Source organism: Prionailurus viverrinus, chromosome B3 (assembly GCF_022837055.1).
Source record: "Prionailurus viverrinus isolate Anna chromosome B3, UM_Priviv_1.0, whole genome shotgun sequence".
Classification (NCBI taxonomy): Eukaryota; Metazoa; Chordata; class Mammalia; order Carnivora; family Felidae; genus Prionailurus; species Prionailurus viverrinus.
The window spans coordinates 82934481-82959982 of NC_062566.1; positions in this window are offsets into that span (position 1 = coordinate 82934481).

Here is a 25502-nt window from a genome sequence, read left to right on the forward strand (position 1 = left end):
AAAATTTTTAAATGTGATGAGCCTTACATAAATAGAAATCCATTTAACTTTCCAAGCTTTGTTTTTAAGAATGGTGATGATAGTAGCTCCCCGCTACATAGATCTTCCTCATTATGTGTGGATTCCATATCCATGAATTGGCTACTTGCTTAAATGCATAGAATGCACAGAACAAAGAAAAATGTGAGTCACCCAATGGGCACATTCTCACTGAGGTGAACAAGGCAATGCTCTGCCTCCTTGTTTCAGCTCTCATACCATAAACAAGTGTTCTTTTTGCAGTTCATTTAGTGCCACATTCTTTGCCTTTTTACATTTTCTGTTAATGATTTTGCTGTTTAAAACTGCCTCCACACATGGTGTTCAAGTGCTGTCTAGTGTTCTTAGGCTCAAGACTGTTATGTGCCTTATGAAGAAAATATGTGTGTTACCTAAGCTTTGTTCAGGCATGAGTTATAGTGCTGTTGGCCATGAGTTCAATGTTAATAAATCAACGATATATATTAAGTAAGGTGTCCTTAAACAAAAACACACATGAAACCAGGTTATGTATGATTAATGAAAATGTTGTGACCAAAGGGCTCTCAGGAACCTAACCTTGTAATTCCCCTAGATGCAGTGGTTCATTATCTGCTAATTCAGTGTTCCTTGCAATGTTACAGAACATAACTCTTATGGGTAATATATATATACATATTATATATGTACATAATATATACATATTATATATGAGTAATATATATATACACACACATATATATATGGATATGTATGTATATACACATATACATATATATATAGTGTTATGAGTAACTATATGAGTAACTGGTCTCACAACTCACCTTCATTTGTTCATACCTTGTTTAATGAATATGCTTTATTCTCTACTAGGTTTTGCTGAGGGAACAATTGTCAAGAAGACCATGATAGTACTTGCCCTTTTTGGAATATGTGTCTTAGGAGAAGACACAATCCACTCGTCAAAAATGCAAGTAGGTATATGAATAAAGTGACTTGATGTGGTAATTTACGAAAGGAACAAAGATGGGATTTTTTAAAATATATTGTTTAAAATTTTCATTTATTTTTGAGAGAGAAAGAGACAGAGTGTGAGCAGGTGAGGGGCCGAGAAAGACAGGGAGACACAGAATCCGAAGCAGGCTCCAGGCTCTGGGCTGTCAGCACACAGCCTGATGTGGGGTTCAAACCCATGAACTGTGAGATCATGACCTGAGCCAAAGTCAGAGTCTTAACTGACTGAACCACCCAGGCACCCTTTGATGGGATTAAGATTGAAAATGAGAATGGAGAAATGTAGTCTAGGTAGTTTGATCAGGGCAGATTTCTGTGGGAGGTAATATTTAAAATGAAGAACTGCAGGGATAGAGGGAATTAGCCACATGACAAAAGGGGAAAAGAACATTCCACTCAGATGAGAGATTTTATGCTGAGATCATGAGGCAGGGATGTACGTGGCACATTCAAAGGCTGGAAGATGACCATTGTGATTAGAAGATGGGGAGATGGGAAGAAAGCGGAAGTGGAGATGTAAACAGGGGACAAGGATGCAGGAACTGTAGACTGTGGTACAGAGTGTGGATTTTATTTCATTGTTATGGGAGCCCACAGAAAGATTTTAAGCAACATATTAAAGTGATTTCATTTGTTTTTAAGAACATTTTGCTGCTAGGAGAGAATGGATTGAAGAGGAGCAAGCACTGAAATGAGGAGACCCAGTGAGAAGTCTGGTCCAACAATGTATGAGATGGTCTAGCAAAGGTGGAGCCAAAGACACCAAAGCTAAGACATCTATTGAGGATAAAATTACCAGGATGTGGCGATGAATTGCATGAAGGGCAAGGAAAAGTGAGTATTCAAAGACAGACCTAGATTTCTCATTTAATGATAAGATAGGAATACTAATGTTTACTTTATAGAACTGTTCTGAAGATCAAATAATGTATTCCATGTTAAATACTTATAGCATTTGACATATAGTAAGTACTACATGAATCAGCTATTATTATTAGATATGGTTTAGAAATAGGTGAATTTTGTAGTTAAAACAGTATTTGTCAAGTAGGTAAATATCCCTCTGGATTTGTTTTCATAGGAAATTATGGTGGGTTTAAGGTGGAATTAGAATGTTATTTGACCAAGGGGCCCAAGAGCACTGAAATCCTGACTTGGTCCAATAATCCTGTCTTCCTGTGAAGTGTCCAAATTCAAATAACATGTAGTTTATATTTAGAATTTGGACCCCAAAACCCAAGATATTTTAGAATGGACTATGGGAACAGTCATTGTATTATACCAAGTAGGCCTGTACCAGCCTCTAACCAAAGCAGACTTGTGCATTTATCCTGTGACATGTCCTACCTCAAATGGAGTTTGCATCTAAGCTTGGACTGTGTGAACAGGTGCCATCCTCAACCTCTTGGAAAACTTCACCAACCGTAATGAAGCACAGTCAGGGTCTTGGACCCTTCTTAGGGGGCAAAGGGCTGGTGTGAGGAGATGCAGGAAGGCAGAGTTTCTGAGCCCCCCTCAGAGGACAAAAGATACACTTTAAATTGACTCAGAAAATTCTTCTTTTCATGGCTCAAGCTAAAATGGCGTTATTTCACTCCCTGACCAAATTAGTACAGATTCTAAAATTATAAGAAACAATATGATATACCAATTAAATTAGCCACAGTAAAGACCACCTCCCTTGGAGAAAAACATTATGAAGTCTAGGGCATGTGAACTTGGCACCTGTCAATGCTATTAATGTCTGAACAAACTTGGTGACTGCAAGCGTGCTCAGTCATTCAGTACGTATTTAGTGCCTGCTCATTAGGACCATATGTAGTAAACCTATTACTTTTAGTCTTCATAGTTTTCACTTTAAAGAGAAGTGGATGATATTACTCTTTTCTGGTAAAGGTGGGTGTATTTTTTTTTTAATTAATCAAGTTCAGTTTCATCAAATACAGCTAAACCTCGAAAATTTTAAGAAGAGTGTAACGGGATAGGTAATCTTTTTTTTTTTTTTTTTTTTTGTACTCATCTAATCACTCAGCACAAAATGCTTATTTGCTGCTCAGGATAAAGCTGTTAAATGAATAATTATTTTGCTGCCTGGGTCTGGTTAACATGTCACTTTCTCATAAGGAAGCCACATTTTCCTGCAGTGGCACACTATTTATCATGTATTTGTTAGATTTCCGAAAATGTGCTTGTGTTTTAAGATTACTTAAACAGAAAAAATATTTTTTTTAAATAGCTACTTATCACATTAAGACCCTCCCCCCAAAACACACAAAGGTACACATACCTACACATGCACACCCATAAATATATATAAACTTGGAATCCCATCTTGTCACTCCAGGATTGTAGCTAGTCCAAAGAAGAAACCTACAAACATGCTGAAAACACCACACAGTCTGAAGATGCTGGTCTCTCCTACACAGCTAGCTTATTTTAACTGCTTCTGATTGCATAGTATAAGCTATTGAATCAATGCAGATAGTATTACTTAGCCATCAAAAAGGGCCAGAGATTGATCACATGTGGACAAGAGTAGAGAAAACAATCTATGCGCACATATATTGTAGCTATGGGAAATTTCTATTCTAAGAATCAATTAACACAAGGTCAATGAATCCTCTACTATTTTAGTGAGTTCAGTGCATATTCATCAGAACTTAAAATACATAGTAATAGCAATGATTGTTACAGTTGTCAATAGCATGAGTATATAGTAAACAGGAACTCACTCTAGATGCCATCTTCTAAAATGTAAAATTCAGTAGAACAGATTGATTTCAGACTCCTTTAGATTACAGACATATTCATTACAGCAAACTAATTCATCCCAAGTGACTGAGATATACAGTCCTATCATTATTTAAGAATTAGTATATAAAACATGTTATATTATATGTATATTTGTAAATACAATGTATGAGTTAGATAATTGGAATATAATAAAACAAAATCCTAAAAAATTTCATAAAAAATAATTGAGTCTTTCTTTTCTATTTCCCAAAGTATTCTAATTGCTTCAAGGTTATTAATTCAAATACAATTATCTCTAATAAATATACCAAAAGTTCTACACTGGGTTTGTGAATATTGGATAAATGCATATTTTCTATATTCTGGGCAACCCAGACCCATAACCTAGACCTTGAGGATGTCTGTGTTACTCAGCAGTACTGTATGACAATAGTATTTGTGATTCCCATGAAATTCCACGAGTTCATTTACCAGCTGTCTCAAAGTTCTAGAACAGCTTTTACCTCATGGCAGAACAGATTATATATAGTAATTCCACCCCCTAAAAGAGGACAAAACAGAATAACAACGTTACAAGTTACATTAAAATGTAATCTATAGACTGTTAAAAAAAAAAAACAAAACAAGAGTGCAATTTCCACTCAATTAAGTAACAAAGAATACATTCTAATGACTGCATTTACAGAAGATACCAACAATCCTTAGTAGACAAACTGCATGCTAATTCACCAGGTAACTGAGAACACCAGAAGAGTAAAGTTCCCTTCAAGTGCCCTGAATACAAAAACAAATTAAAAAAAAAAAAGTGTGCAGTATCAGAGCCTGTCTTTTTTGTAATGAACCAAGTAATTACCAAAAAGGCTAATGTTAGTGAAGAAAAACAGAAACCTTCTAACACTAATCTTCATAGAGATGAAACCTAGTTAAGTTTTATTTAAAAAATAATGCAATGGGGGCGCCTGGGTGGCGCAGTCGGTTAAGCGGCCGACTTCAGCCAGGTCACGATCTCGCGGTCCGTGAGTTTGAGCCCCGCGTCAGGCTCTGGGCTGATGGCTCAGAGCCTGGAGCCTGTTTCTGATTCTGTGTCTCCCTCTCTCTCTTCCCCTCCCCCGTTCATGCTCTGTCTCTCTCTGTCCCAAAAATAAATAAATGTTGAAAAAAAAATTAAAAAAAAAATGCAATGGACAACGGGCAGAAATACAAAAGAATAAAATTTTCTACCACCTCGGAGGAAAATACAGAATGCGCTGACAGCGGGTGAGGAGTTGGTTTACCTGGGTGGGATAAAACAACAACAACAATAATCGAGTCACCTGGCTAGCATTACAATTGTGAATACCAGTTTCATACAGTCTAATTAAACGAGTAATGACAATAAGAAACTATTTTGAAATGGGCCATCCATCTCCCCTGCTCTAATAAAATGCCATGGTATTTATAAAAAAGGCAAACCTGAGACATTTCCTTTCAGACTGAGGGACATTTTCCTGTCAAAATATTCTCATTTAATAGCTTCATCCCATAAAATTTAAAATTAAACAAAATCAAGCAGCAGGCAAGCTAGTCAGCTGGGCATCTAAGTGCTTATTTGAACATTTATGCAGAAATAATGTCACTAGCATGCCTAGTAAGGTGGCTTTTTTTTTTTTTTGAGATGTGCCCTGTCAGTGATGGGGATGATGTACCAGTTGAGTATGTCATAAACACCTTCTTAAACATGCAGTTCTTTTTAAAAGTACATTTATCATTAGATCAGCAATCTGTTGGCTCACTTGAGTGTTCCTATTTTGCACAATGTGATTTAGAATATTAGATATCTTCACATGGGCTTTGCAATAAAAATGGGTACATTAGAACAGACAGGTGCTCTTACTCTGTCCTCCACCAAAGATGAGATATGAAGGAAAGAACATCAATGGGTTAATTCAGGCTTACTCCTGCTACAACAATCTGAAAAAGAGCACCCTGCAAACTCAAATCTAATTCCCCAACCCTTCTATTCATATCTTTTTTTTTAATGTTTATTTATTTTTGAGACAGAGAGAGACAGAGCATGAATGAGGGAGGGGCAGAGAGAGAGGTAGACACAGAATCGGAAGCAGGCTCCAGGCTCTGAGCCATCAGCACAGAGCCTGACGCGGGGCTCGAACCCATGGACAGTGAGATCATGACCTGAGCTGAAGTCAGACGCTCAAAAGACTGAGCCACCCAGGCGTCCCCCCCCCACCCCGCCTTCTATTCATTTCTTAAAGTGGAAGGGTTTTCAGTAATAGGGTAGGAGGTAAGTTTGACCTTCATTTTAAGAGATCAAGAAGAGGACTATGGGGCTGGAGGAGAGGGAGAAAAAGACTGCTAGAGGTTGGGTATTGTAGACCATTTCGGGTTTACTTGTGTAAAAAGCTCTGAGGCTTTTCCTGGGTGCAAGAAAATTGAGGAATGGATGAAAGGGGGGTGATAAGTGCTAGTCTAGTTTTTGAATGGGATCTTTTTCAATTGCCTGTAAGAAATGAAATGCTTTTAAAATTACCTTTGACTGTCAAACTAAGCCTCTTCCAACGTAACTCCAACCAGAAGTAAGACATTTCAAGGATTCATATGGGTCATCTATGTCATGGCTTCATCACCTAGAACCTATAATCCAGAACAACTTTAAAAATAAAAAAGTCCAGACTACTATGGGATAGGGGGCAAGATGGCGGCTTAGGAGGACGCTGGGCTCACCGATCGTCCTGCTGATCACTTAGATTCCATCTACACCTGCCTAAATAACCCAGAAAACCGCCAGAGGATTAGCAGAACAGAGTCGCCGGAGCCAAATGCAGACGAGAGGCCCACGGAAGAGGGTAGGAAGGGCGGCGAGGCGGTGCGCGCTCCACGGACTGGCGGGAGGGAGCCGGGGCGGAGGGGCGGCTCGCCGGCCAAGCAGAGCCCCCGAGTCTGGCTTGCAAAAGCGGAGGGGCCGGGCGGACTGTGTTCCAACAGCAAGCGTGACTTAGCGTCTGGGAGGTCATAAGTTAACAGCTTTGCTCGGAAAGCGGGAAGGCTGGAGGACAAAGGGAGGGAGAGCTGCTGAGCCCCCTGACAACAGAGCTCAGTTTGGTGGGGAACAAAGGCGCTCGCCAGCGCCATCTGCCCCGCCCATCCCCCAGCCGAAATCCCAAAGGGAACTGGTTCCTGCCAGGGAACTTGCTGGCTCCGCGCAAACACCCAACTCTGCGCTTCGGCGGAGCCAAACCTCCGGCAGCGGATCTGACTCCCTCCCGCTGCCACAGGGCCCCTCCTGAAGTGGATCACCTAAGGAGAAGCGAGCTAAGCCTGCCCCTCCTGCCCCCGAGCACCTTGCCTACCCACCCCAGCTAATACGCCAGATCCCCAGCATCACAAGCCTGGCAGGGTGCAAGTAGCCCAGACGAGCCACACCACCCCACAGTGAATCCCACCCCTAGGAGAGGGGAAGAGAAGGCACACACCAGTCTGACTGTGGCCCCAGTGGTGGGCTGGGGGCAGACATCAGGTCTGACTGCGGCCCCGCCCACCAACTCCAGTTATACACCACAGCACAGGGGAAGTGCCCTGCAGGTCCTCACCACGCCAGGGACTATCCAAAATGACCAAGCGGAAGAACTCCCCTCAGAAGAATCTCCAGGAAATAACAACAGCTAATGAGCTGATCAAAAAGGATTTAAATAATCTAACAGAAAGTGAATTTAGAATAATAGTCATAAAATTAATCGCTGGGCTTGAAAACAGTATACAGGACAGCAGAGAATCTCTTGCTACAGAGATCAAGGGACTAAGGAACAGTCACGAGGAGCTGAAAAACGCTTTAAACGAAATGCATAACAAAATGGAAACCACCACAGCTCGGCTTGAAGAGGCAGAGGAGAGAATAGGTGAACTAGAAGATAAAGTTATGGAAAAAGAGGAAGCCGAGAAAAAGAGAGATAAAAAAATCCAGGAGTATGAGGGGAAAATTAGAGAATTAAGTGATACACTAAAAAGAAATAATATACGCATAATTGGTATCCCAGAGGAGGAAGAGAGAGGGAAAGGTGCTGAAGGGGTACTTGAAGAAATAATAGCTGAGAACTTCCCTGAACTGGGGAAGGAAAAAGGCATTGAAATCCAAGAGGCACAGAGAACTCCCTTCAGACGTAACTTGAATCGATCTTCTGCACGACATATCATAGTGAAACTGGCAAAATACAAGGAAAAAGAGAAAATTCTGAAAGCAGCAAGGGGTAAACGTGCCCTCACATATAAAGGGAGACCTATAAGACTCGTGACTGATCTCTCTTTTGAAACTTGGCAGGCCAGAAAGAATTGGCACGAGATTTTCAGGGTGCTAGACAGAAAAAATATGCAGCCGAGAATCCTTTATCCAGCAAGTCTGTCATTTAGAATAGAAGGAGAGATAAAGGTCTTCCCAAACAAACAAAAACTGAAAGAATTTGTCACCACTAAACCAGCCCTACAAGAGATCCTAAGGAGGACCCTGTGAGACAAAGTCCCAGAGACATCACTATAAGCATAAAACATACAGACATCACAATGACTCTAAACCCGTATCTTTCTATAATAACACTGAATGTAAATGGATTAAATGCGCCAACCAAAAGACATAGGGTATCAGAATGGATAAAAAAACAAGACCCATCTATTTGCTGTCTACAAGAGACTCATTTTAGACCTGAGGACACCTTTAGACTGAGAGTGAGGGGATGGAGAACTATTTATCATGCGACTGGAAGCCAAAAGAAAGCTGGAGGAGCCATACTTATATCAGACAAACTAGACTTTAAATTAAAGGCTGTAACAAGAGATGAAGAAGGACATTATATAATAGTTACAGGGTCTATCCATCAGGAAGAGCTAACAATTATAAATGTCTATGTGGTGAATACCGGAGCCCCCAAATATATAAAACAATTACTCATAAACATAAGCAACCTTATTGATAAGAATGTGGGAATTGCAGGGGACTTTAATACACCACTTACAGAAATGGATAGATCATCTAGACACACGGTCAATAAAGAAACAAGGGCCCTGAATGACACATTGGATCAGATGGACTTGACAGATATATTTAGAACTCTGCATCCCAAAGCAACAGAATATACTTTCTTCTCGAGTGCACATGGAGCATTCTCCAAGATAGATCATATACTGGGTCACAAAACAGCCCTTCATAAATTTACAAGAATTGAAATTATACCATGCTTACTTTCAGACCACAATGCTATGAAGCTTGAAATCAACCACAGAAAAAAGTCTGGAAAACCTCCAAAAGCATGGAGGTTAAAGAACACCCTACTAACGAATGAGTGGGTCAACCAGGCAATTAGAGAAGAAATTAAAAAATATATGGAAACAAACGAAAATGAAAATACAACAATCCAAACGCTTTGGGACGCAGCAAAGGCAGTCCTGAGAGGAAAATACATTGCAATCCAGGCCTATCTCAAGAAACAAGAAAAATCCCAAATACAAAATCTAACAGCACACCTAAAGGAAGTAGAAGCAGAACAGCAAAGACAGACTAAATCCAGCAGAAGAAGAGAAATAATAAAGATCAGAGCAGAAATAAACAATATAGAAACTAAAAAAACTGTAGAGCAGATCAACGAAACCAAGAGTTGGTTTTTTGAAAAAATAAACAAAATTGACAAACCTCTAGCCAGGCTTCTCAAAAAGAAAAGGGAGATGACCCAAATAGATAAAATCATGAATGAAAATGGAATTATTACAACCAATCCCTCAGAGATACAAACAATTATCAGGGAATACTATGAAAACTTATATGCCAACAAATTGGACAACCGGGAAGAAATGGACAAATTCCTGAACACCCACACTCTTCCAAAACTCAATCAGGAGGAAATAGAAAGCTTGAACAGACCCATAACCAGCGAAGAAATTGAATCGGTTATCAAAAATCTCCCAACAAATAAGAGTCCAGGACCAGATGGCTTCCCAGGGGAGTTCTACCAGACGTTTAAAGCAGAGATAATACCTATCCTTCTCAAGCTATTCCAAGAAATAGAAAGGGAAGGAAAACTTCCAAACTCATTCTATGAAGCCAGTATTACTTTGATTCCTAAACCAGACAGAGACCCAGTAAACAAAGAGAACTACAGGCCAATATCCCTGATGAATATGGATGCAAAAATTCTCAATAAGATACTAGCAAATCGAATTCAACGGCATATAAAAAAAATTATTCACCATGATCAAGTGGGATTCATTCCTGGGATGCAGGGCTGGTTCAACATTCGCAAATCAATCAACGTGATACATCACATTAACAAAAAAAGAGAGAAGAACCATATGATCCTGTCAATCGATGCAGAAAAGGCCTTCGACAAAATCCAGCACCCTTTCTTAATAAAAACCCTTGAGAAAGTCGGGATAGAAGGAACATACTTAAAGATCATAAAAGCCATTTATGAAAAGCCCACAGCTAACATCATCCTCAACGGGGAAAAACTGAAAGCTTTTTCCCTGAGATCAGGAACACGACAAGGATGCCCACTCTCACCGCTGCTGTTTAACATAGTGCTGGAAGTTCTAGCATCAGCAATCAGACAACAAAAGGAAATCAAAGGCATCAAAATTGGCAAAGATGAAGTCAAGCTTTCGCTTTTTGCAGATGACATGATATTATACATGGAAAATCCGATAGACTCCACCAAAAGTCTGCTAGAACTGACACAGGAATTCAGCAAAGTTGCAGGCTACAAAATCAATGTACAGAAATCAGTTGCATTCTTATACACTAACAATGAAGCAACAGAAAGACAAATAAAGAAACTGATCCCATTCACAATTGCACCAAGAAGCATAAAATACCTAGGAATAAATCTAACCAAAGATGTAAAGGATCTGTATGCTGAAAACTATAGAAAGCTTATGAAGGAAATTGAAGAAGATTTAAAGAAATGGAAAGACATTCCCTGCTCATGAATTGGAAAAATAAATATTGTCAAAATGTCAATACTACCCAAAGCTATCTACACATTCAATGCAATCCCAATCAAAATTGCACCAGCATTCTTCTCAAAACTAGAACAAGCAATCCTAAAATTCATATGGAACCACAAAAGGCCCCGAATAGCCAAAGGAATTTTGAAGAAGAAGACCAAAGCAGGAGGCATCACAATCCCAGACTTTAGCCTCTACTACAAAGCTGTCATCATCAAGACAGCATGGTATTGGCACCAAAACAGACACATAGACCAATGGAATAGAATAGAAACCCCAGAACTAGACCCACAAACGTATGGCCAACTCATCTTTGACAAAGCAGGAAAGAACATCCAATGGAAAAAAGACAGCCTCTTTAACAAATGGTGCTGGGAGAACTGGACAGCAACATGCAGAAGGTTGAAACTAGACCACTTTCTCACACCATTCACAAAAATAAACTCAAAATGGATAAAGGACCTAAATGTGAGACAGGAAACCATCAAAACCTTAGAGGAGAAAGCAGGAAAAGACCTCTCTGACCTCAGCCGTAGCAATCTCTTACTCGACACATCCCCAAAGGCAAGGGAATTAAAAGCAAAAGTGAATTACTGGGACCTTATGAAGATAAAAAGCTTCTGCACAGCAAAGGAAACAACCAACAAAACTAAAAGGCAACCAACGGAATGGGAAAAGATATTCGCAAATGACATATCGGACAAAGGGCTAGTATCCAAAATCTATAAAGAGCTCACCAAACTCCACACCCAAAAAACAAATAACCCAGTGAAGAAATGGGCAGAAAACATGAATAGACACTTCTCTAAAGAAGACATCCGGATGGCCAACAGGCCCATGAAAAGATGTTCAGCGTCGCTCCTTATCAGGGAAATACAAATCAAAACCACACTCAGGTATCACCTCACGCCAGTCAGAGTGGCCAAAATGAACAAATCAGGAGACTATAGATGCTGGAGTGGATGTGGAGAAACAGGAACCCTCTTGCACTGTTGGTGGGAATGCAAATTGTTGCAGCCGCTCTGGAAAGCAGTGTGGAGGTTCCTCAGAAAATTAAAAATAGACCTACCCTATGACCCAGCAATAGCACTGCTAGGAATTTATCCAAGGGATACAGGAGCACTGATGCATAGGGCCACTTGTACCCCAATGTTCATAGAGCACTCTCAACAATAGCCAAATTATGGAAAGAGCCTAAATGTCCATCAACTGATGAATGGATAAAGAAATTGTGGTTTATATACACAATGGAATATTACGTGGCAATGAGAAAAAATGAAATATGGCCTTTTTTAGCAACGTGGATGGAACTGGAGAGTGTGATGCTAAGTGAAATAAGCCATACAGAGAAAGACAGATACCATATGGTTTCACTCTTATGTGGATTCTGAGAAACTTAACAGGAACCCATGGGGGAGGGGAAGGAAAAAAAAAAAAAAAAGAGGTTAGAATGGGAGAGAGCCAAAGCATAAGAGACTGTTAAAAACTGAGAACAAACTGAGGGTTGATGGGGGGTGGGAGGGAGGAGAGGGTGGGTGATGGGTATTGAGGAGGGCACCTTTTGGGATGAGCACTGGGTGTTGTATGGAAACCAATTTGTCAATAAATTTCAGAAAAAAAATAAATAAATACTACTATGGAAAAAAAATAAATAAATAAAAATAAAAATAAAAAAGTCCATATACCCTTTGATTTGTCCAATAGAGCCATGTAGATAAAATAGTAACATTTAAAAATCACTGACATTACCATACCAACAGTAGGAAAAAGAAGTTTGAAATATTCTTTCTTTAAAGTAATTTAATTGAATGAAGAATAATGGGATTATTTTTCCAGTTCTAGTTGTAAACATCTTAAAGAAAATATTAAGAAGGCACATAATTCTTTGGTTTAAGGCTCGCAAAGATGTATTTAATCAAATGTATTATTTAATCAAATGTATGCAAAAGAATCTTCTGGATTAAGAGAACCCTGTGTTCAGATTTATTTTTACCATTGTTTAGGAATGGTCATGAGTGGTTTCTTCATGTTAATATCCTTAAATTTTAAATTTATTTAGAAACTAAATTCAATTATATTTTAGAAACACACAGAGATCTTATAAGTTTTATACTCTCTCGATAGAACCATGGCAACCTATTTTTTTCACTCTCCTATGGAAGTGATCATGAGTTACAATTTACTCTTATCAGATCTTTTATTTTATATTCACTTGAAGATTCAAAGCCAAGTTCTTAGATATTTAAGATGTGGCTTTTTGTATCTTCTCAAGGAGACCCTGACAATCCAGTTATCTCACAAAATGAATCACATGAATGAATCTGTCACTGTTAAAATACTATCTCTTTTTAACAAAGTAGAAATGCCTTCTTGCATTAAAAAGCTTCAATATTTAACGGAGTTACTTCTACCAAAATAGATTTAACTTTTGGGATAGAGGTAGGGAAAGCAAGCTGTAATGATTTCTGATGCCAACTACCCAGAGTGCAACCAAACTTCACAGGCTAAGACGCAGTCCTCCACAAGACTACTCTCACTTCAGGTATCAGCTACAGGCTCAGGGGTCCCCAGCCTATATGCACTCTGATGAGCTGGCTACAGATTTGGGAGTTTCCACTATCCCCTCAGGTCAATAATTCACTAACATGACTCATGGAACTCAGGAAGGTGTTATACTTACTACTACAGTTTCATTATAGCAAGAGGATATAAACCAGGAGCAGCCAAAGAGAACACTACATAGCATGAGCTATGGGAGATGAAGTTTACACTTTCGTCTCCGCATGGAGTCAGTTCACATTACACCCCTGGCAAATGAATGTGTGACAAAATGCAGAGTATTATCAACTGAAGAAGCTCACTTGAGCTTCAGTGTCCAGTTTTTATTGGAGTTCCATTATATAGGCATGATTGATTGAGTCATTGGCCCCAACGTTGAACTCAATCTCTTCCCATCTCCTCCCTGGAGATTGGCCTAATATCATGTGGTTCTAAACCCCAACCTTCCAATCATATGTTTGATCTTTCTGGCATGGTCAGTCCCCATTCTTTGTCATCTGGTTAACATAAACTATCTATAGACCACCATAATTAACAAAGAAATGTGTATGAGCTGGGAAATTCCAAGGGTTTACAGGTCAACTCCCAGGAACCAAGGACAAAGGCTGGCCAAATTCTTAATTATACAAAGCCTATGGAATCCTATGTCTTGGTAAATTACCTTATAATTGATTTTGAACATTTAAGGGGAAGTAGAAACATTTATGGGAAGTAATGTTAAACCAGACCAACAGGTGGCCCTTGTCCATTGATTTATTCTCAAATTAGGCAAGAAACAGTTAACAGTTTCTAAAAATAAATGTGAAGCTTTCTATTAAATACACCCTTGCTGTAAAAATGATTTCCTAGGAATTTCATTTCAAATAATGATGAACATGTTATGTATGTATTTTCCAGGGGAATAACTATACTACTAAGTAGATGATACATTAGAGTAATGATAAAAACCAGGATTGGGAGTTAGTCTTAGATATGGATTCCAAATCTGCATATAGATCTCTGATTTTTCATTCATTTCTGAAGTGGGAAATACATTAAAAATTCTTTAAATGATTTAGTAAGATAATATATTTCTTGAATACACTGTGTTAGGTAAATGGATTCTATTATTATTTTTGCTACTTATATATGTAAGGTGAAATATATGAAGATTTTCTGGTATATATATATATAATAAATGATAACAATAGAAGAAAGTTCCTCAAAGAAAGATAACTAAATATCTTGCTAAACCATTAAACTTTATATACTTACATTCCAGTATAAGTCATAACTATTGGCTTTTAAGGGCTTTTCTGAACTATTGACATGTGTCAGAATGTATGAAAATAATAAAATCCAGCACTGAGTTTCTTAAGATCCTTAAATTTCCTAAAATTCTTCTGTTGTCTGCCTCTTAATCTTTTCTAGTATGTCTAAACACTAAACACTATTATTCATCTTAATGGTATCTTAACATAATGTTTTTATTCATTCATTAAACATGTTTATTAAGCACATATTATGTACTAGCTGGGGATTCACAAAATAGTAACAATACAGCAGTTAACACAAGAGATAATAATCCCTTCTCTCAAGGAACTTCTATTATACTGGAGAATAACCGATAATTAACAGGTAAAAAATAAAACGTTTTAGATTATAAATCTATGAAAAAATGACCTAGGAAGATGAGGATAAAGACAGTGGGTGAAGACTGACAACTTAAATAGGGTTTGCAGGGCAGCTGAAACCTGAGGGTGGTGAAAAAGAGAAGTATGGAATTATTTGAGGGAAGAACATTCCTGCTGTTCAAAAGCAGCTAATGAGGTCAATGTTACCTAAGTGGAGTGAGGTCAGGGGAAGAAGTAGGACATGAGGTCAGATAGGTAATGTGGGGGTAAGGGAGTGTGCAAATTATATAAAGTCTAGTAGGTCATTGTAAGTTTGGTTCTTACCTTCAGAAGCCTTTGAAGGGTTTTGAGCAGAAGAGTAACATATTTTTAAAGAATTCTTGCTGCTGTGTTCAGAACAAACTGAAGGGAAGTAAAGAAATAGAACTATTTAGGATGCTATTGAAATAAACCAGGTGAGAGATGAGAGTGGTTGGGACCATGGTGTTAGCAGCAGGGGAGAGTAGGGGGAGTGTTTCATTTCTGGATATATTTTGAAGGTAGAATCAACAGAGTTTGATGGCACATTGTTTGCAAGGCTTGTAAGGAAAAGAATGATCAAGGATGATAATAAGACATTCAGCCTGAGGTACAGGAAGATGAGAGTCACCATTAAGTAAGATGGAAAGACTATGACAGAAACAGACTTTGCGGGTAGGGAAGGAGAGAGGGAGGAAAGAAGAAACAAAAGGCCAGAGTTCGAATCTAGATTTGCTGATTCCAAAGCAAATTCTTACCTACAATACCAGTGTACCAGCTTGCATTTATTGGACACCTGTAATGTTGCAAAGGCTATAGTTTACATATTTTTGTCTTATTCAATTTTTTCAAGAAGTCTATGATGATGAAAATAATAATAAGGCAAATATTTACATAAGGCTTACTATGGATCCTGAACTGCTGTATCTCTCTGTCACACACACATACACACACACACATGCACACACTTATAATCCTCATAACAATCAAACAATCATAGAATCAAACAATCATAGCTTCCAAGTCTGTGTATTGTCATCCCAGGAGGGAGATAGGGGAAAAAACAAAGGATCAAAGGGTTTGCCATCTCCTAGAGATCACATTGTAAGAGCTGGCATTTTAACCTTTCTTCCTTCCTCAGCCCTTTGGCCAGTGGATTATAGAGAACAGCACCTTTCAACTTTTGGTGAGGGGCCAGGGGTAATAATAGAATCAATGGCCTGCTATTTCTGGGAACTCTGCATATGGATTCTAAAGTAACCTAAGTGTGTGTGTGTGTGTGTGTGTGTGTGTGTGTGTGTGTGTGTGTTTATGTTTATGTATGTATGTGTATGTGTTTAGTTTTACTGTGTTCATTTGCTAGGACTGCCGTAACAAAGTACCACAGACTGGGTGACCTAAACAACAGAAATTTATTTTCTCACAATTTGGAGGCTAGAAGTCCAAGATCAGTGTCAGTAGGCTGATTTCTTCTGAGGCCTCTCTGCTTGGCTTGTAGATGGCCACATTCCCCCTGTCTTCATGGTCTTCCATCTGTGTGTGTCTGTGTCCTAATCTCCTCTTCTTGAAAGGACACCTGTTGGGGTACCTAGGTGGCTCCAGTTGGTTAAGTGTCCAACTTCAGCTCAGGTCATAATCTCATGGTTTGTGGGTTCAAGCCCCATGTCGAGCTCTGTGCTAACAGCTCAGAGCCTAGAGCATGCTTAGGATTCTGTGTCTCCCTCTCTCTCTGCCCCTCCCCCACTCATGATCTGTCTCTCTCTCTTTCTCTTTCAAAAATAAATAAACATTAAAAATTTTTTAAGTCTTTTAAAAAAAAGGACATTTGTCATACTGAGTTAAGGCTCGTCCTAATGATTTGATTTTCTCTTTAACAACCCTCTCCAAATACAGCCACATTCTGAGATATGGGTGGTTAGGACTGCAACATATCAATTTTCTAGGGATGTGCCACAATTCAGTCCATAACTGTTATTACTTATAATCTTCTTATAATGCAGAAGTTGGAAAATCTTTTCCCACTGAACTTTAAAGGTAGTTTCTAAACTTAAGTCAACAGCATGAGGGATACAGAGAGGCAGAAGTGTGATGCCACCTGGCTCTCTTTTTGAGTCTAATGACCTTTTCTCTTCCAGTCTATGTCTCAGACATGGGAAGAGAGGCAGCAGGTAGCAACAACACCTGGTTCACTCCTGAATCTCTCAACACAGTGTGTAGTGAGGAAAATTCAGTCAGTCTGTCAGTAATTCAGGAAAACTTTACCATTCACCACCCTCTACTACATGATAGAAAAGAAAAACTGCTCTTGAAACTCTTGAATTGTTTAGGCTAAGACTAAATTTAAGTTGGCAGACATATATAAATGTTGAGCTTTTATGTCTTTAAGTTGGTTTCATAAGATTTATTTTTAAGTTGAATTGGATACTTCAATTTTGTCAATAGGAAAGATATTGAGAATTATTCAAAATGTCTATTGATGGAAAGGTATTGGAGATTTTTATTAAAAATCTCTATGTAAATATATTCCCCCAAGATTATAAAGTATTCTATCCTCTGAAATACAAAGCTGATTAGACCCACCCAGAAATTATCTAGACTCTTTCCAAAAATGAAATGAGTACATTTTTCCTAAGGGAAAAGAGGCATTGTGTATTTTTCAGGAATTCTATAGGAACAGACTTAAAAACTTCACTAAAACAATGATGTGAAATAAACTTGCAGGTTACTTTCAGAAATGCTTTAATATTCAATGACTACTAGTGACTGTAACCCTGGAGATGGAGCTATTGTGTCAACCCGAATATTGGAAGACTAATGAATATGTAGGGAGATGTATCTATCACACAGTTGAAAGGAGTGTAGCAAGGCACTAGACATATGAATTGTAAGGTTCTGAGGCTCCACTCTGAACAAGAGGCATTAGGGAGAAGAGACTCTGTGATCCATAGCATACCAGTGTCCAATTCTGTATTCATAGCTTAAAGCTTAATGGTTAGATGTATTTTCTGCTTACAAAGCTTTTACTGATTCCTGTTGGAGACCTGGTCTTAGATAACCCATCTTCCCAAGGCCTCCAGAGAAGGTCTTGAAGGCCAGGACTCTTCTAACCACCACCTCACTACATATACCCAGAAGAAAGGCAGATCCTTAGTTTAGAGTAAGTATCAAGATAAACATAGTTTGGGAAGAACTCAACCTTCTGAAGCTTTTGGCAGTGGGATTAAATGGTCTGGTTTGAACTAGAAATGGTAGGTTTCAGGTTCTAAAATTTATTAGATATTTCACCCCAAGATATAATCATAACTACTTGTATTTTCACAATACTTTTATAACTTAAGAAGCTTTTCACATGTATTATTTCATTCAATCAAAGTTTTACAATAAGAAAAAAGGCCCAGCTTTCAGATTCCAAAGGCCTTCACCCATGTGTCTGAGCCTTGGTTTCCTTACCCATGCTGGAGATAACCAGATGAACTCTACTTACCTCAAGGAACAGTTATGAATGTCAAAGGATAGATAAAGCATTATATGAAAATTATTTCAATTCCATTGTAGGTGCTATTTTTATAAAACCACAACCTATGAGTTAATCATCTGTCATTTTTTTATGGTGATTGATGGTGATAATAGCTCCATTGTCCTCGTGTTGAAACTGTCAAGGCCTTTAAAAACAAAACTTAATTATTATGTTGAGTTGAGGGAATAAATTTCCTATAGTCATGCTACCTAGGAAGACTGAGAGTTTAATTTATTTGATGAACGCCTTGAGATATATCTCATCCAATAGTGATAGAAAAAGATTTTTAAAAAATTGTCACTAAACAGTTATTTCTTCTTTCTACAAATGTAAAAATACCAACAGCCACCTACTTATTGAGCATCTACTTAGTGCCAAACATTATTCTAGGTGCTTTTTATACTTCATCTTTTAATCCTTACATGATGACATGTGTATTATTATTACTGTTTCTTTGTTTATTTGTTTTTTTTAGTGGAGCTGGGGTTCTTGCTCTTTCTAATCAAGATTTCACCACAGAAATATTAAGATACTCAATTACCATGTGTTCTTGTATCTGAATACATAGGGGTCTGGTAGGACTAATTGAAAATGTACATGCTTCTTGGCATGTTAGAATGGGCATGGACACTTCTGCAAAAGGTAGCAATTACATTTGACCTTGTCTCAGCTTCTTTATCTAGTCCATTTCCTCTCATGTGCTTCCTAAGAGCATTCTTACTAATGCAACAAGGATAAAAGAGATTATTCACCAAACACTTTATAGGGAGCTATTGTTTGTGTTAGGAGGAAATACACTGAGGAGTCATTATAGGGTAAATCTCTAAGTGTGGGGAACTGTAGCAAATAAGAATTATTAAATCCTATGCATAAGTCAAAGAGAGAAAACGTTCTTGAGAGGGAGAAGGGAAAGTGAAATAAAGGAGGAAAGATAGAGACCTAACAAGCTTGGGTGCTGAGCAATGAAATACCCAGAGAATGAAGCTCCAAAGAGAGTCTTAGGAGAAAACAAATGCATGTTAGTGGTTGTTCAATTGGTTGGTAGAAGCATGTAATATAAGCACCCTCTTCTGCTTCCATTAAGAAAATTTACTATAAAACTCTGTAAGGGTTTTGAGATGCTATGGCCTGAATTTGTATGTCTCTCCACCAAATTCATATGTTGAAATCCTAATGCTCAAGGTGATGGTATTAGGAGGTGAGGCCTTTGGGAGGTGCCTATGTCATGAGGCACTAATGCTCAGTCTGTTGAGCATCTGACTTCCGCTCAGGTCATGATCTCACGGCTTGTGAGTTCGAGCCCTGCATCAGGCTCAGTGCTGACAGCTCAGGGCCTGGAGCCTGCATCAGATTCTGTGTCTCCCTCTCTCTCTGCTCCTCCTCAGCTCTGTCTCTCTCTCACATGTCCAATCTCTCTCTCTCTCTCTCAAAAACAAACATTAAAAAAATAAAAAAAATAATAAAAATTGGACTGTGGCAATGGTCACATGACTCTACACTTTCTAACAATCATCAAATGTTCTGTTAAAAATAGATGAATTGTAAATGTGTAAACTATGCCTCATGAAAGCTTTTTTTTCAGAAGGGCTGCACAGCACTTTGTTTGAAATGCTACCACTTATGGAAAAGAGCTGAATACCTCTGAAAGCATATATAAAAAAACTGGCAACAGTGGTTGCCTCTGGAGGGGAACTGGCACAAAGGGCTGAGGTGGGAAGAGTTCCTCTCTAATGTATCATGGCTTATAGTCCTTGGATTTCACACCATGTGGGTGTAACCATAATTTAAAAAATAACAACCGAAAATCTTTTGCATCTCTCAGTAACTAGGAGACACATGGATGCTGTTGAGAGTAATGAGGTCATTAATAGTAATGGAGTCTTTGGGAAGAATAGTCTGGGAGGTGAAAATGCTGCTTTGTCTATTTCCAGAAAAAAACATTTTTACGCTGTGGAACGATATTTGAGTGGTGATATCCTAGAATGAAGGGACTTGAAGAGAAGAGTATGCAGGGCCTGAGATAAAGATATCTGCATATTTCACTGTAGTAGAAGAGCTAACAGCTGAGGGGGGGAAAGTCTGAGGCCTTCATTTCTTTGATGCAAGAGTGATCATTCAGAAGGTTTTTAGAGAGTAATGTATAGCCCACACTTTATATTTCATTTTGTCATTATCCTTTTTTCCTATTAGATACCTTCAATGTGTAATTCAAGAGCAAACTGTTGGAAAATATGTTCACCTCACCTTCTGTAGATTTTTACTTTTTCAAATTCTCTAATTCACTGTGCTTCTTTCAGAATGTAAGTGGGTTTATTTTTTATATGGGTGGCTTTCCATTCAACTGAAATTGCTGAATAATTGTCAGATGTAACAGGTTAAATCCCATTATAATCAATTCTTTAAGAATGAATATCCCTGTAATCTCAAAGATTTTCAAGTTCTAAGCCCTGGTTCAATTATACCTGATTTTGAACACAGTGATATTCCAAACAAATGCAAGTATTTGAGCATGCCTTAAAACTTGCAGTAATGAAATTTCAAAATGGTTAACAAGAGAAAGCATACTATAAATTACTAATACTTGAAAATCTGTAAAACCATATCATTTAGAAATGAATCTACAGTGCTTAACATGACTATTCTCTATTACCCGGAATCTGTGAATCAAAGCAGGATGCTATGATCTCTTTTCTTTTGTGACTAATACCTGCTTAAAACCTTAATGTTCCATTATGACTAACTGTTCTCAATGGTCTGGAGATAAATATGATATCATAGTCTGAGAATACGCTAAATGATGGTTTCTAAATGAAATGCTTCATTTAACCTTGGAGACCCACTCAAAATTTTATTTCCCACATGATAATTTTCAGTTAAGCTATGGATGAAAAGTAAGGAAATGGATAATGTATGCACAGGTAACTAAGGGGGAGCAATACAACCTAATAGCTAATATTAGCTAGGGTTAGCCCCTGGAAACATTGTAGTATATGGAGAGTTAGTTTAGAGGATGGACTTCTAGTTGGATTACCAGAGTTCAAATTTTAGTTTGGCCACTAACTTGTTTGTGTAATTATATTGAGCAGATTACTAAAATTGTTTAAAATCAATTTCTTATATGCATAATGGGGATAATACTGTACCTACCACAAAGAGTTAAAGAGGATTATGTAAGACAATCAGTCATTCATTATTGTCAAGGTCAGTGTTTTGATGGAAGCTTCAAATTTTATAGCAAGAGGAGAATACATTTACCCACAAACAGGGGTACTTTTAATTTAAACATCATCAAAAATTCAAATGCTATCCAGAGAGCCAAATATGTGCTATAGAGATAGCTCAAGATTAATCTGAATAATGAGGGAAGGACTCAAAATAACATGGTAAGGAAAAATGGCTTTGGAATTCTAAAATTAACTCTGTGAATGTGGCAAATTAATTATCTTTCTGAGTCTCACTTTCCCATCTATAAAATGGATATGGTAACAACATCTTGTGAGAATTTAGTAAGTCTATGAATATAAGGCAGACAGCACAGTGTTTGAGGTAGATTGGGTGTTCAATAAATAATAGCTACTTTTACTGACAGAATTATTATAATTATTGTTATGTGTTTCACAATCTGGAGACAAGAACAAAACAGTCATACAAAGTTAACTGTATCTAAGCTGTGTGTAGAAAAAGAAGCCTCAACCTGACACATAGTAATCTAAGGAAAACAAGCAGCACTGGGTGGAGGCCAGGTCACCATAACGAAAGGAGGGCTTCCAACAATTGAACAGGTATCATCTACCCACACTGAATTCAAGGAGATACCTCGAGGCCCCCAGAAAAGAGAAGAGAGGAGAAGATAAATACATTGATCTCTAGACAGTAGAGTGGGTAGAAAGGGAAGGAAAACAAAGGAGTTAGAGAAAAACAACATCTGGGGCAAAAATGAAAACAAAAAACATGGCGGGACAATGCTAGGTGAGCTTGGTCAGAAGAGACTCTTCTGTCTGGGACTGAAACACTCAGATTAGGAACAAAGACACAAGGAAAGTATCTACAGATATTGTAGCAGTAAAGAGAAGCCAGCGGCAGCCCCATGCAGATGGAGACAGCCTGCCATATGTAATAGAACCCAGGCATCCTATTAGGGGTTGAGACTAGAGAAGGAGCTGAGTCATAAGGAAAGGAAACTCAGTTCCAAAGAAATCATGAAGCACTAAAGAAACACACACCTGGAGGAAGGACAATCAATAGGAAGAAATCACACGAATAAGAACACAAAAAGCTAGAAGTATGGCCTATGGGACTCTCACAGAAAAGAAATTGGATGTATTCTCAGTGCAAACTAAGGCTGATGGGGGGGGGGGGAAACAAGTATTCCTTATAGAAGAATTCTAAATAATACATGTAGATACTCCCCCCTCTCAGAGGACCATTTTAAGTCCAAGTCCTCCTTCCCTGAGGGTGAGCTATGCTTAATGATTTGCTTCCATAGAATAGAGGAGGAGAAACCTGGCAAATACCACCTTAGGCAGCTGGCAAAGGTTGACGTCATTAGGGAAGCTTTATGCAGATATCATGTACCCTCTGATGTGATGTGATGAGAAGGGCACTTCACCTCCATGGTATTGTTTCCAAAAACCCATTACTCATTCTAATCCTGAGGAAAACATCAGACAGACCCAGAATGGGAGTCATGCTGAAAGATAACTGATCAGTTCTCCTCAAGACTGCCAAGGTCATGAAAAGCAAAAAAAGGTCAAGAAACTGTCACGGAGCAGGAGACATGAGACATGAGACTCGGAGACATGAGAACTAATGCAATGTGGTACACTAGACTGGATTCTGAAACAAAAAGAGGACATTAATGAAAACTGATGAAATACAAATAAAAACTAGAGTTAATTAATGGTAACCTACCAATAGGTTTTTTAGTTTTGACAAGTGTACCATGGCAATGTAAAATGCTGACAATGAGGAAAATAGCACTCACTCTACTATCTGTGCATCTCTGAAACTTCTCTGTAAATCTAATGTCGCTCTACATTAAAATGGCTTATTTTCAAAAGATGATAACATGCCAAAAGGACACAGGAATCAACTGAAATAGTTTTCAATGGCCAAAAGGTGACAGAATTGGATTATAACCAATAAAATAAGTATACATAATTATATACTGACACAAATAAATGAATCAACAAATTAATGGGGCAGAAGAGATAGCAGTTCCTTATATAAGAATTCCAATGAATAAATGCAGAATAAATGAGGAAAATAGGAAACACCACTAGAACATCACAGTAATAACTGCTATAGGCATGATCAACCAATAAATGTTAAAGTTAGTGAGAGAAAGTTTATGGAGAAACAGGATGTTTGCATAGCCCTGAAATGTCTTCTTCCCAACATTTGCTAATTACAAAGGGAAACCTGGCAGAAACCATTTGGCAATTAAGTGATCAAGATTAATATCCCCAGCAATAGGAGTAAACATCAGACAAATTCAAAATGAGGGACATTCTACAAAACTCCTGAACAGAACTCTTCCAAAGCAGCAAGGTCATGAAAGCCAAGGAAAGACAGAGAAACCATCACAGATCAGAGGCAACTAAGAAGACATAATAACTAATGCAGTGTGGAATATTGGATTGGATACTGGGGCAGAATAAGGGCGTTAGTGATATTAAGTCTGTTGTTTAGGTAATAGTATTGTACCAATGTTAGTATCTTAGCTTTGATAAATGTATCACAGTTATGGCAAGATATTAAATTAGGAGAAGCTGGGTAAGGATAAATGGGAACTTCTTGTACTATCTCTGCAAGTGTTCTGTAAACCTAAAGTCATTTAAAACTTAAGAATATACGCAAATCACACACACACACACACACACACACACACACACACACACCCAAACATAGTTTGGTGCCTAATACTACCACATATCCCTCTTCTAGTCCAGAATGCTGGCTGATAATGCATGCTCGCAAACCAGAGAGATAACTTAAGTCATAAGCTTTCATTGACACAACCTTACTAGTGTGGCTGAAGAACATAGTGGGGTCTCTCCCACAGCCCTCACTGAGCCCAGGCCTAGGGTCACCTACCTCCCACACTCAAATACCAGGCCCATCAGAGAGGCTAGAGAACAACATGCTTCCCTCCACACAGGGGAACACTCCTCTCATGTTCATCTTATGGAGAAAAATAAGGAAGCAGCAAAAGGAGCTCATGATCTGAGAGTCAACAAGTCCAAAGGGGTAAAAATGGTTTTCAGTACAGCCACAGCCCTGGCTCCCAGGGCTCGGTAGATTTCAAGCTCTCCCTAGTGCCCAGTGTCACCAGGCAGATGGATCACTCCTCTCCCACAGTGAGATTGAGTGAATTAGCTGCAATTTTTCTCCAATTTAACAAGAAGTTCAGTATAGAAAGTTTTCTTCTATATGTCCTTCTCTTAATGAGTGAATTGAAAATCCTGTCATTAACACATAGGAATGAGGAGAATGAGAATTTCTCCCTACAAAACAAAAACAAAAACAAAACAACAACAAAACGTTTTCTCAAAGGATAAGACACAGAAAGATTTATTTTTCTTTACTCTTGTGATGAATATGGGTAAAAGATATGTGCTCTTGTTCATGAAATATAGGGTTGAAGATATTAAAGTAAGTTGGGGAAGATCAAATATGTGAAAGTTGATGTATCCTGAAAGAAATATAAAAAGAAATATGTGTTCAATAATTTGGCACCCTCATGGGGCACCTGGGTGGCTCAGTCCGTTGAGTGTCTGACTTTGGCTCAGGTCATGATCTCACGGTTTATGGGTTCGAGCCCGGTGTCAGGCTCTATGCTGACAGCGCGGAGCCTGGAGACTGCTTCAGATTCTGTGTCTCCCTCACTCTCTCTGACCCTCCCTTGCTCATACTGTCTCCCTCTCAAAAATAAATAAACATTTGAAAATGTTTAAAACATAATTTGGCACCATGGCTGAATTTATTAAGATGGGTAATGTCAAATAAAGAATTTAAGTGTCTTT